Consider the following 11,524-nt stretch of genomic DNA (forward strand, 5'->3'; position numbering starts at 1 on the left):
AGCCCCTCCCCCCAAAACACACGAACGCACGCAGCCTGACAGTGGCTGGAGGACGAGGCGCTCTTTTCATAAATACATGAATAAACAACTCTGTTAAATGCTAAAATCATATAAACTCATGCAAGATAGCCGTCACGAACGCAGCCGTCAGTCTTTTATTCAGATTGTGCTCCCCAGCCTGGCAGTCACAGCTCGCTGCTGTGGGTGTGTGTACTGTGTTTCTGGGTTAGCTGCTGAACAAGTCTGTCAGCTCAGAGTGTGTGTCCGGGGCGCAGTGCATCGCTGTCATCGCTAACCGCATCCAACTATATCAAATCATTATCACGATGAAGGTAAACAACGAACATGACTGCTGTTAGCATGATGTCAAGCTAGCATGTTAATAATGGGAAACTGTCGGCACTTTCACTGTCACGCTTGCACGACTAGCGCGCTTAACCTTGTGGAAGACTCTGGTCATGGGCAATGAGTGCACGAGCAATGTATATGTCGGTAGACATTTCATTCAACCTGAATGAAATGATTGGATTGGGTTATTATAGGCCTGTGACAGCCTTTCTTTCTTTTTTTTTCTTTCTTCTTTTTTTGTCAGAGCACTTGATTTATTGACCGTCTTACTTAATTTGGCTTTAAAAGCAATGAGTGTTTGACACTCTCCTACCTCTCACTTGCTGAAATTTCTATTTCACCACCTGTCTCTTATTTTGATGACCTGTCATCATCCCTGATGCTAAGCTAACCAGCATGACTAATGCCACCAAAACTGATGAACAAGCAAAAGAGACAATGCAGGTGATTTGATATACAGTAAAGAGCATGAGTGTCTGATGTGCTTCAGTGTTTTCACTGCTTTCCTTCACCATTGTTGCTGCACTTTCATGTGTTGCAACTACTTAAGTCTCATCTGGAGAGTTGCATCCCAGTTTAACCGTTAGTTTAACTGCCCACAGCAAACGAAATACCTCTGAAATATCCTTCAAACCATCAAAAGGCCAATTACAGACATGAAGACAGAGAGACACAAACACAGAGACTCATAATATAACCTATAGCAGACATGTATTGTAAATGAAGGCATGATAATATTGTATAATGCAGCTTTAACAATTAACAAGTAAGTAAAATTTCTAAGTATTGTACCTTTCAGGAGCAGATGCCATAAAGAACATCACCATAATAAATCAACCTCATCACCAGACCAAAATGTCAGTGGCTAATTCTGCCAAAACCAATGCCAAAACAATGCCAATATTTAGAAATTCACACTTTCTACAATATTTACACTTGGTAACTACTTTATGGTTAAGGTTAGACAAAGAGGGCAAATAACATATGATCATGGTCGAGGTTTGGTTTGGTTTGGCAGCTAAAACACTTCAGTTGTTATGGCAAGGGGCAGACCATGGTTAGGGTTAATCACTAGTACTTCCAGGCAGGTCAGCAGCAGCAGCAGCAGCAGCAGCAGCAGCAGCAGCAGCAGCAGCAGCAGCAGCAGCAGCATTCTGGATCACTTTTAATGATCAAGTGATGATGTGAAGTGTATGAATAATTGTCTCCGCCTTGGCTGGAGATTCAGTGAGTTTACAATGTTCAGCAGTTGGAAAAGAGAAATCTTGAGTCATGAGAGAGAAGCCTGAAAGCTTGAATCTACATGAACTGCCTAAGGAGAGCGGTGACGATAATAACTTTCCCTTGAGAACACAGCTGTCTTGCTTGGACAAAGTTTACCAGCAGTGGAATCTGCAACAGTAGTTTACTGCTAATCAGAAGCCAATCTCTCTGCACAAACATTTTTTTTTTTTTTACATTTGATGAAATCACAGGAGGGCCTGGTTTTGAGACAAGTACACACAAAGACTACCAGACAAATATTCTTTCAACAGTAAGGCGTGAGCAGGAAAATCACATTGATAGAAGAGTCTCCCTTGATCAGCTCTGTTTTCGAACCACCACCCAAAGCTGTTTACATCCCTCCACCACAAATGTGACTCAGTCACAACCACAGCATGCTCAGTTTCCCAGAACCAAAACATTATAACAGAATCATTGAGGTGTTATCATTGGGGCAGCTCATAGGACATGATTACTCAGGAGGATTTGGCACAGAACGGCTGTCTGATTAAACACAGCCGAATAATTTCAGAGCTGGTAAAAAACAGGTCCTTTTAGGGTATTTAAAGTCACCAGGGACAATTCTCATCCTGCTCTTGTGACAGAAAACACATCTCCTCATCTCCCCTGATGGATCCTGTGAGGCTTTTTTTCACTGCCACGGAGAACATCTGGAGCCAGTCACTCCACCGCTGGCTCATGAGAGCAGCTCCTAATGGAACATGTGAATTTGTTATAAGATCCGGCTTGAACAGCTGCTATTAGCTCAATTACATATTTGGCTGGAGAGCAGCAACGTGCTAACTCTTCACGCATTCACGTTTAATTGTGTGAATTGATGTTAATGCAGCTCCTAAGAGCCAAAGCAGAGGGTCACAGAGGAAAACAAGCGGTCACATCTAACAACAACAAGTCTGAGACCTGAGACTCAGATGAAGGGTTTAACAAGGAGTGGGTGGGGCGCTCGAGAGGGAATGAGGTACATGTAAAGAATGAAAACAAGCTCTCAGGAATCACCATTAAGAGCCAAAGGTCAAAGTTGAAAGATACTGTTGCTGAACTTTGTTTCCTGAGAATATTTTGGTTTTGAAGACCATGACTCTACCTGTCTCTCTGGCCTGGGGCAACATCACAGCCACACACACACACACATACACGCACACGTGCACACACACACACAGATGTAATCTGTTTTGTTCACTTAATCGCTCTTTCACATCACGCTGGCATGACATGTATACTTAGAAAGAGTGACAGGAGATAGCGATCGGGAGCAAAATGTGTTTCAATATGTGATTGTAACAATTGCTTTCTGTAGCATTTGAATGGAGACAAGCAAACGTGATGATCACATTTGCTGACCATGTTGCTGTTTGCCTGTTTTGTTCTGTGTAACATAGATACACGAATAGAGATGTCCACAAATGGGCATGAAATCTTCAGCTGTCCCGGGCGATAGCCTTGGAGGGAGATTCAGTCACCATCTGTATTCTGTTTCCACTAGACTCGTCCAAATATTACCAGCCAGCACAATTTTGCACTGAGCTGGACAGAGAGGCACTAATCATGGGAAAATAACGGCCTATAAACTTTCCTCTTTTTCGAAATGACTGGGACAGAACTATCTGACTATCCTGTGTGTCCTTTCATCTGTTGTCATTAGTTGATGGGTGAAATAAGCTGGGCAAAAGTAGAGAGACTCAAGTACAGAGCTGAAGTCGAGGCAACAGAGAGAGGGAAAGTGGAATGGAGCCATGGGTGAGAAAGGAAGTGGAGAATAGTGGACTGTACGGTAACCCCCCCCCCCCCACACACACACACACACACACACACACTGGTTGGGGAATATCCTTTCAGCATGGCCCACTGAGTTCACACATGCATACTGAACGCTACCATAATACTGTATTTCATCACAAGGATGCAGCCCAGCCCATTCCCATCCTCCTCCTTCAAACCCTCTGTCTTGATGTCCCTGTCAGCTGGCAGTGATACATACTGTACTCTGCTGCAGAACATATAAATACAGACTAGAACCAACTGATTTACAGTCAAGCACACAAACCCACAGACTCACAGTAAGTGTCAATTCTGTACACTGCCTGTCTTTTCTTAGGTAATCAAACACCATGTTAAAAGATGCACTGCAGCTGATGCAGCATGTTGGCCTCCTTGACCAGTCACCTCAGTGTTGCAAGGGATTTTATGTTTCTCTGTCTAAACATAAGCACAGATGTGCGAGAGGAGGCCTCTAACCTCAGAGCCCGATACAGGGAGTAAAAAACTAGAAGAAAGGGTATTCACTAGAGGGAGAAAAATTTAGGTTATAGTAGACAAAGACACACAAGATGACAGCGTGAGGAATTATGGACGATCTTTTGCTCACTAGTCTAAACAAGCTTGAAAGAAGAGTGCCATTTCTCTTCAGGCACTGGCATATTCCTGGCTATTCACTGCAAGAGGCACTCACAGCTATTTTCCATGTTTTCATTAAAGCTGTTATAGGCAAGAGAAAAGAAATGTGCAACTGGCTAGTGTTTAAATCCATATATCGTCGTCTTTGTTAGTGTTGTCCTTTTTATCTCTGTCCAGCTTTCTATTCCTCTGTCCTTCACAGTGACTTTCCCTTTACTTTTCCATGACTGGCCCTCCCTCTTCCTTCTTCAACTCTCTATCTATCCCTCTTAATTGCTCCTGGCATCCCACCTTTTAGAGCAGGGAAAGGGGAAAGGTCCCAGCAGACAAATCCCAGTGGGAATGTCACAGGCACATCAGGAAGCTTGTGAAATCAATCGCCACTGGCTCCTTTTCTAGCATTCCACCACATGCGAAAAGACCTCTGCCTGTATCAATCCCTCTCAATCCTAACATTAAACATGGAAGACCTCGCAAACAGAAGCCCAGCACAATGTCACGAGTGTTAGCAAACAGTAAAATCGTTTATAGCAGCTAGCAAAGACACTAGCTGCCCTTTCACCAAACCTCAGCAGTTACAGCGTGGCCATTAGGGGGCCCGTAGGGACTCGTTTGGGACCTGTATGCTGCCCAGTCGCTCGTATAATTGTGCTTCCGTAAACAACAAGGCCTATCAGTCACTGGGAAAACTAAAATACCCTCCCTCCTGAAAAGCACCCAAACAAAACACCAAAATAAGACATGGAGCTGAAACTCACAGTGACCTGCTGATCTCTGGAGTCCCACAGTGCTGATTGGTACTGACACACAACTATGTACAGACGCACCAACGGCATTATTCTCATTCTCTACAAATTTCTCAAAACTAGTTTCAAAATGAGCTAAAACTAGAGCTTCATGATATTGCATACACATACTGGATCTGCTTATTTCAACACATTGCTGAAGTTACAATTATGTTGATTGAAATATTATTTCATAAAATGGAAAGAATTTTGCATCATTTTATACACATTCCCCTGTAATTCATCCCGGCGCTTTTGATGTCTTTGGATACTTTGGCATCTTGTCTAGAATTTACAAGTTCTGTGGGTTTGAGCAAAGCTTACATCTGACCTGCCAAAGGGTTTGTGGGACTGACGAGTGATCTCCTCAGAGTGAGGATATTTGGTCAAGGCGAGCGAGCGCTTGATTTGAAACCTCTCTGCTGAGACAGCTTTGATTACAACTGCACAATTCTGACAAATAAAACTGTACGATCTGAATCTTTCTGGACATAAACTGCAAAGTAACTTGATGCCTTAAGCGGTTCTGGGTCGCAATCAAATGAAAACTGTTTAATCAGAAGTCGAGCCTCATTGGGACGCCGATGAAAATATGAGAAAGTGACTGACTTTGAACAGAAGGATGTCTGACTGGGAACTTTGTGACTCTGGAGATTTCTTCTGTCCCCTCTGGCTGTCAGCTGGGTCTATTTCTGATCTACTCAGCCGTGAGGGCAAAAAAAGGGGTTGCCTGAAAAATGAGGAGTCAAACATGGCTTTGGAAGAATTTACCCCACTCCCCAGCGGGTGTGTGAATGAGTGTGTGCACATGCCTATACATGTAAGTACGTAGGCTGATGTGATTATTCTGCCACTGCAGTCCCTAAAGGTGGAAGGGAAAACCCTGCAGTTCTCATTTAGAACACTTTTCAAATAAAATTAAAATTCCCTTCATTTCTTTGACTTTTCACCATGGAGCAAATAAGCTGAAGGGGCCAGCTGGTTTGTATCTGTGCACAGTCTGCTGATGCACTCATGATACCCCATTTACTGAAACCTGCTCTGAACTTGCACCACGGCACACTGAAACAGGATCCAGCTGCTGGTGCGCTTGTGACCTGACATTTAATTGCTTGCAATGGAACAAGCAGCTTGGAAATGTGGTTTCTGGAGGAGGGGAGGTGGCAGAGGTGGTGGTGGCGGGGGTAGGATTGGGGAAAAGAGATGGATGACTGACACATAGACGTGGAAGCTCAGAAACTGAGGAAGACATTAAGTTTCTGCATTTGAATTTCTCTGAACCGCACATAATTGGTTGCAGAGCTTGAGTGACATCAGAGCGTTGACTTCCACTCATGGCCTTACTGAAAGATCCAGAGTGTTGTTCAAAACAGAGCAGGCGATCAGAGATCATGCATGGAGCTTTACACACAATACAGCACTAGCTTGTAAGCCAGAAGTCTAAATGAAAAAGCATGATGATTATGCTCTCACAATGAATATTCTTATCATCACTGTTCATCGTAATCTGTTGAGATCTCAGGCATCTTGGCAAGGATGCGGTGTAAGGTGTGACAAACATTGCGGGAACAGTAAGAGGTTGAAATATGTGCTGCTGCATCCCATTGTAAAACTGAACAAGCCAGCTCGAACAGCAGAGCAGCTGAAATGATTTATGGATAACAAACATTAGATGGCAGAATGCCAAAGCATTAACAACAGCTCAGATCAAGGAAACATGCTTGGCTTGTTGCTAAATCCAGCTGCTTTGATTCTGGCGAGTATGTGCTACAGCAATGCTTTGAGTTAACGTTTTTTTTGTGAGTGTAGTCAAAGATTTACACTTTACAAGATGTGCTAAACAGGAACAGGTTCTTGTTAACAGGATTTAACAGGGAATCTGTTACACAAATCCAATCAGCAATTCACTTTTCTTCTCTTTAAAAAAAGGCCAAAATTTATTTATTTTTTATTTTATTTTATTTTATTTTTTAGGCTGGCCTAATAAAACAACAGGACAACAGGACAGGAGCCAGGAAACAACTTAGACCTTACACAACATGGATGTCGTCTCTGGAACATCACCCATAGGTTTCTGAAGAAGCATTGTGAAGCTTGGTGACGTAGCTCTGGCCGTCACCATTTAGCAGTGCCTGATTCAGCCTAACTGCCAGCTAATCCAAAAATGGCTAAAGAGGTGGAACATGGGTGAAGGCCAAATGAAGCCTGGTTGCTGAACTTGAAGTCGATCACCTCCTGGTTTTAGCTTCATCCTTATAATCCATATTTTCAAAAAGTCAAACTATTCCTTTAAATGATTGTCATCTGCTTGCACCAGTGCCAGTTAACCTAACTCAAACTTGCTCTTTTATGTTCGTGGCAACGTTGAGCTGACTGTACCACTAAAAGGAAAGACTCTTTGAACCATTAATGCCATCATTTGGTTTGGTTTGAATCAGATGTGAGGGACTAATTCTTCTTATGAGCTCAGCATTTTTGAGTGGTATGCTCTTTAAGAATAAACACTGTAAGGAATAATAAAAAAGGAGGAAGCCAGACTTTATTTCAAATCACTTCCAGTCACGCTAGCCCTACTGTCTGGTTGACTGAGCTGGTTCTCTGCCCATTTCGCCTGAGTCTTTCTCTTTATAAAACACCGTCTGACTGGAAGCAGAAGACAGTTACTGAGAGAGAAAGTGAGTTGAGGTCAAATGTGGAAAATGAGAAGCAAGACTGAAAAGAAGAAGGAACACAAGTGAAAAGTAGATGGCACGTTTCAGGTCCAAGCTTGTCCCGCGCCCTTCTCCTCAATCTCACCTTATCAGCGTCCTGGCATTACGTTTTTTTAACAAATTATTCCAGGATGCAGAACGGGGCCAAAACTTGGAGATCTGGCATTCATTTACATTCTAAATGGTTTGTGCTTCTTTTGCTCTTTTTTTCCATCAAGAACAGAGAGCGAGATGGAATTTCAAGGGGCCAAAAAGAAACAGAGCAGGAATCAGTCAAGCAACAAAATCCCTGAGTGAGCGTCCCACAGGGATCCGTGTGGCTGCCGTGTGGTTGTAATGTCTTTGTCCGCCCATCTCCTCTGATTACCATCATGTCTCTAGAGGGGTCCATGAGGGCAGAATTCGTGTGTGTTCATGTGTTTGCATAAATGTCAATGAGTGTGTTTGTAAAAGTATGCCTGAAAGATAATACCACAGCATTTCTGATATAATGTGGAAAAAATAAAGTAAAAAAGAAAAGTATCATATAACTTTAAGATGAAATTATATACCTACTAGATCAACAGAAGTTCAATATTCACTTCTTTTTTCTCTGTTTTGGTCTCTACCACCATTTTATTCACTGGCTACAGAGCAACACTACAGAGGTGCATGATAATTGTATGTGGGTCAGACACCTCTGGCATTACATGTTGTCATTTTCTCCATTATTAATACAAAAATATTCATTAGTGCAGCTTTGATATTTCTGATTAAGTTTATCTATAAATGTTTAAAGGTAGTTTCACATCATTTAGTTTTAGAAAACAACAGCATCTGCCTGGTTAAAAACCTTTTCACAGTCACTCTTGCATACAAATACTGTTTGGACAAATCTTCCATGAGAGATGCACAATAATAATATACATTACAGGAAAAATGAACAAACCCCAGACTGTGGAATGTAACTGTGGTTAACATTTCATTTTAGAGTTAAACTTATCAGTGGTTTATGTTTGGGTGATAGGTTAAACATGTGTTGATGAAGTAAAAAAAATTTGGTCTAAGGTGGAGCAGTGACTGCAAAAGTCAGTTAGACCTTGTTCAGACTTCCAGCCCAAGTCCGTTTTTCAGAATTTGTATCCAGATTGATTTTAGAAAGTCTGGACAGCATTTACCGCATGAAATGTGAAATGTGAGAAAATCAGATCCAAGCCACATTTGGAGTGGGTATGAAATTCAACTCCAATCAGATTTCTACAGATGTGTCTCAGTCTGGATGCTCAAATCTGATTTGAAAGTGTCTTTTGTGTCATTCGTAACCTAACGCAAAACAACAATGTCAAATCCAGAGTGATGGAAATGCATTAGAGTGCTGAGCAGAATCCATGCTGCTACCAGCAGAGCGGTATGGAGGACAGTACTGAAACAGTCTGAGGACAGACACTGACATGAATTGTCTGCTGGCACTTTGGCAGGAAGCTTCTGTACAGGCAACGCTGGAACATCTCGTGCTTCCATGTTGGAAAGGCATATCAGCAGTATATGTAGCTACTAACGCCCACGTTGTTACCACAGCAACCCCTGCAGATAGGTTGGTGATATTTGGACACATGAATCTGATCTGATCACTTGCAAATAACAGCCTTAAAGATCTGATTTGAGAAAAAAAAAAATCTGATTTGCCTGCAGTCTGAACAAAGCCTCATTATCCTCTCGTGGATAGAGATGTGTGTGTACGTGTGTGAAAGTGTGAGGGTATGCAAAGCCTCTAACTGACAAACGCTCAGACACACACACAGATGCCTTCAGGGGCTAAGCCTCGGTTGACATTGTGTGTTAATTCTGGCATCGCAGAGAGTGAACACATCATCCTGAGGGTTGAATGAGACGGTTACAGCCCCGTGCAGTCGAGAGGGGTGTCAGTATCACACTCCAAACCAAGTTCTCAAATCTGGTTCTCATTAGGCCTGTAGTCTGCCAGTACAGGAGTGAACACATCCCGCCACACTCACCCAACAAAGCTCCAGCACAAAGATGCAGCCAAGCCAAGAGAAATATACTGGGTCACCAGTGGAGTGCCCACTGACCTGAAACACCCCTGCAGAAGATGGAAACCTCTGGGTGAAAACTGCTGACTGGTTCATATGTCTCCATGTGAAAAAACCCCCACAGAAAATAGATGTAAACATGAACGGTCACACTTGCGTACATGCATGAACACACACACATACACACACACACACACACACACACACACACACACACACACAGATCATTGGTGCTTCTTTGTCCAAGGTGTTATCTGCTGTTATCACTGCAATTGGAGCAATAGGGGGTCATTTCCTGCGAGAACGGAGCTTAATTGTGATGACTCATTCCTCCTCGATGCAGCTCCCTGCAACCGCTCAACCATCGTCAGAAGACCAGATCACCTGTACCCCTTTCCCACAATCCCTCCCTCAACTTTTCCTCTGAACTCATTCCTCAACCCATCCCTCCTTCTGAAGCCACCGTGTCCTGCGAGCACTTCAAAAGAACACAGATCCTCATAAATCGCCCTTGAGTGGCCCCCAAACCACAGCAAGTTGGCTGGAAAATCCAAACAAACAATACGCTGATGAGGGGGTTGGACTTTCTTAGGCAATGCAATGCAGCCCCCTGAGCCCATCGAGTGATTGGATACTGGAAAGTAAACATAATGCTTCAGTGAGGCTATATGGAAATATGGAGAGGGGAGGATAAAATTGAAGAAGAGAGGGACAATCTACTGCTGGGACAGAATAAATGACCAAAAAAGAGATAGAATTGCAGCAGTGAGGAATGTTTTCTTATCGTCACAGAGCTGGTCTGGCTAGTCTGATTTTGAGGACTTATCAGTGGATTGGGCCTGAAGACTGAGTGGTGATAGATTGCAGGAGGGGTCAGCAGTGTGATAGCCTTAGAAAGACCCCAGTCTGAAGTGTTTAGGTGATGAGGAAGAGGACTACAGAAAACTTGGCAAGCAAAGCCCATTTAGATGGTGTTTTAAAGCCCAGTATGCCAAACTCATATCTTTGCCTCTTAGCTAATCAAAACCTCAACCCTTATGAATGTCTGACAGGCAGAAGTTGAAGCTGTGAAATAGTGTCTGGGATATTTTAAAGTTTTATTGCGCTGAGAGGAAATACGGGTCAGGTTCATACACAGGCCAAAATAACCCTTCAAACGTGACACAAGAGCTTTGTTTCCAACACTCAAACCATAGGTGGTCCTGAGTTTCAGACTTTTGACAACCATGTCCATCACATGTCCCTCCACACAGCCTGAGAAATATCAAGGCTGGAAAAACACTACAGCTGAAATGTGTAGCCACAGTTTAGAGAAGCCATCATAACATCACTAGACAGGTAGAATCAAATCAGCAGGGCGCTGTGGCTTGACCACAAAAATAAACCCCTCGTGCACCACAAACAGGTCCTGTTGGTCACATAACCGGTCCATCAAGGTCAACATTACCTCCACACCCAAGAGGAGCTGGCTCAGCTGAAAGGCAGCAGCGTGTGTGGCCGAAAACATACATTAAGAGTGCTGGAGAGGGAAATCCATGCAGGGAGTGTTTCCAGAGTTGCTGTGCAGAAAGTGGAGCTTTAAAAAGACATGATGAAAATTACAGTGACGCATGAAAAAAATCAGGAAAAGTGTAATAAAGACAGATGAAACAGCAACAGGAAAACACACTTGGTCACGTATCATCTAAATGATCAAGAAGAAGAGATGAAAGGGGACAGCTCTTCCTTCCTGTGCAGATTTTGTGAGTCCTGTCCGTCTGTTAGACCACTCATCCCCAGTGTCAGACCCCCGTTTCTCTCTGAGGCTTTGATGTGAGGCTTCAGCATCCACCTTGACAGGATATTACTCTTTAATGATCTCCTGACAGGGCTCCCCTCCTACACACAGCGGTGCAGACAGCGGGGAGTGTGGGTGAAACACGTAACATTTATACACACACTCAAACACACAAACAGATGCATGTGCATGCAT

The sequence above is a fragment of the Chaetodon trifascialis genome, chromosome 2 (genome assembly GCF_039877785.1).
Source record: "Chaetodon trifascialis isolate fChaTrf1 chromosome 2, fChaTrf1.hap1, whole genome shotgun sequence".
Taxonomy (NCBI): Eukaryota; Metazoa; Chordata; class Actinopteri; order Chaetodontiformes; family Chaetodontidae; genus Chaetodon; species Chaetodon trifascialis.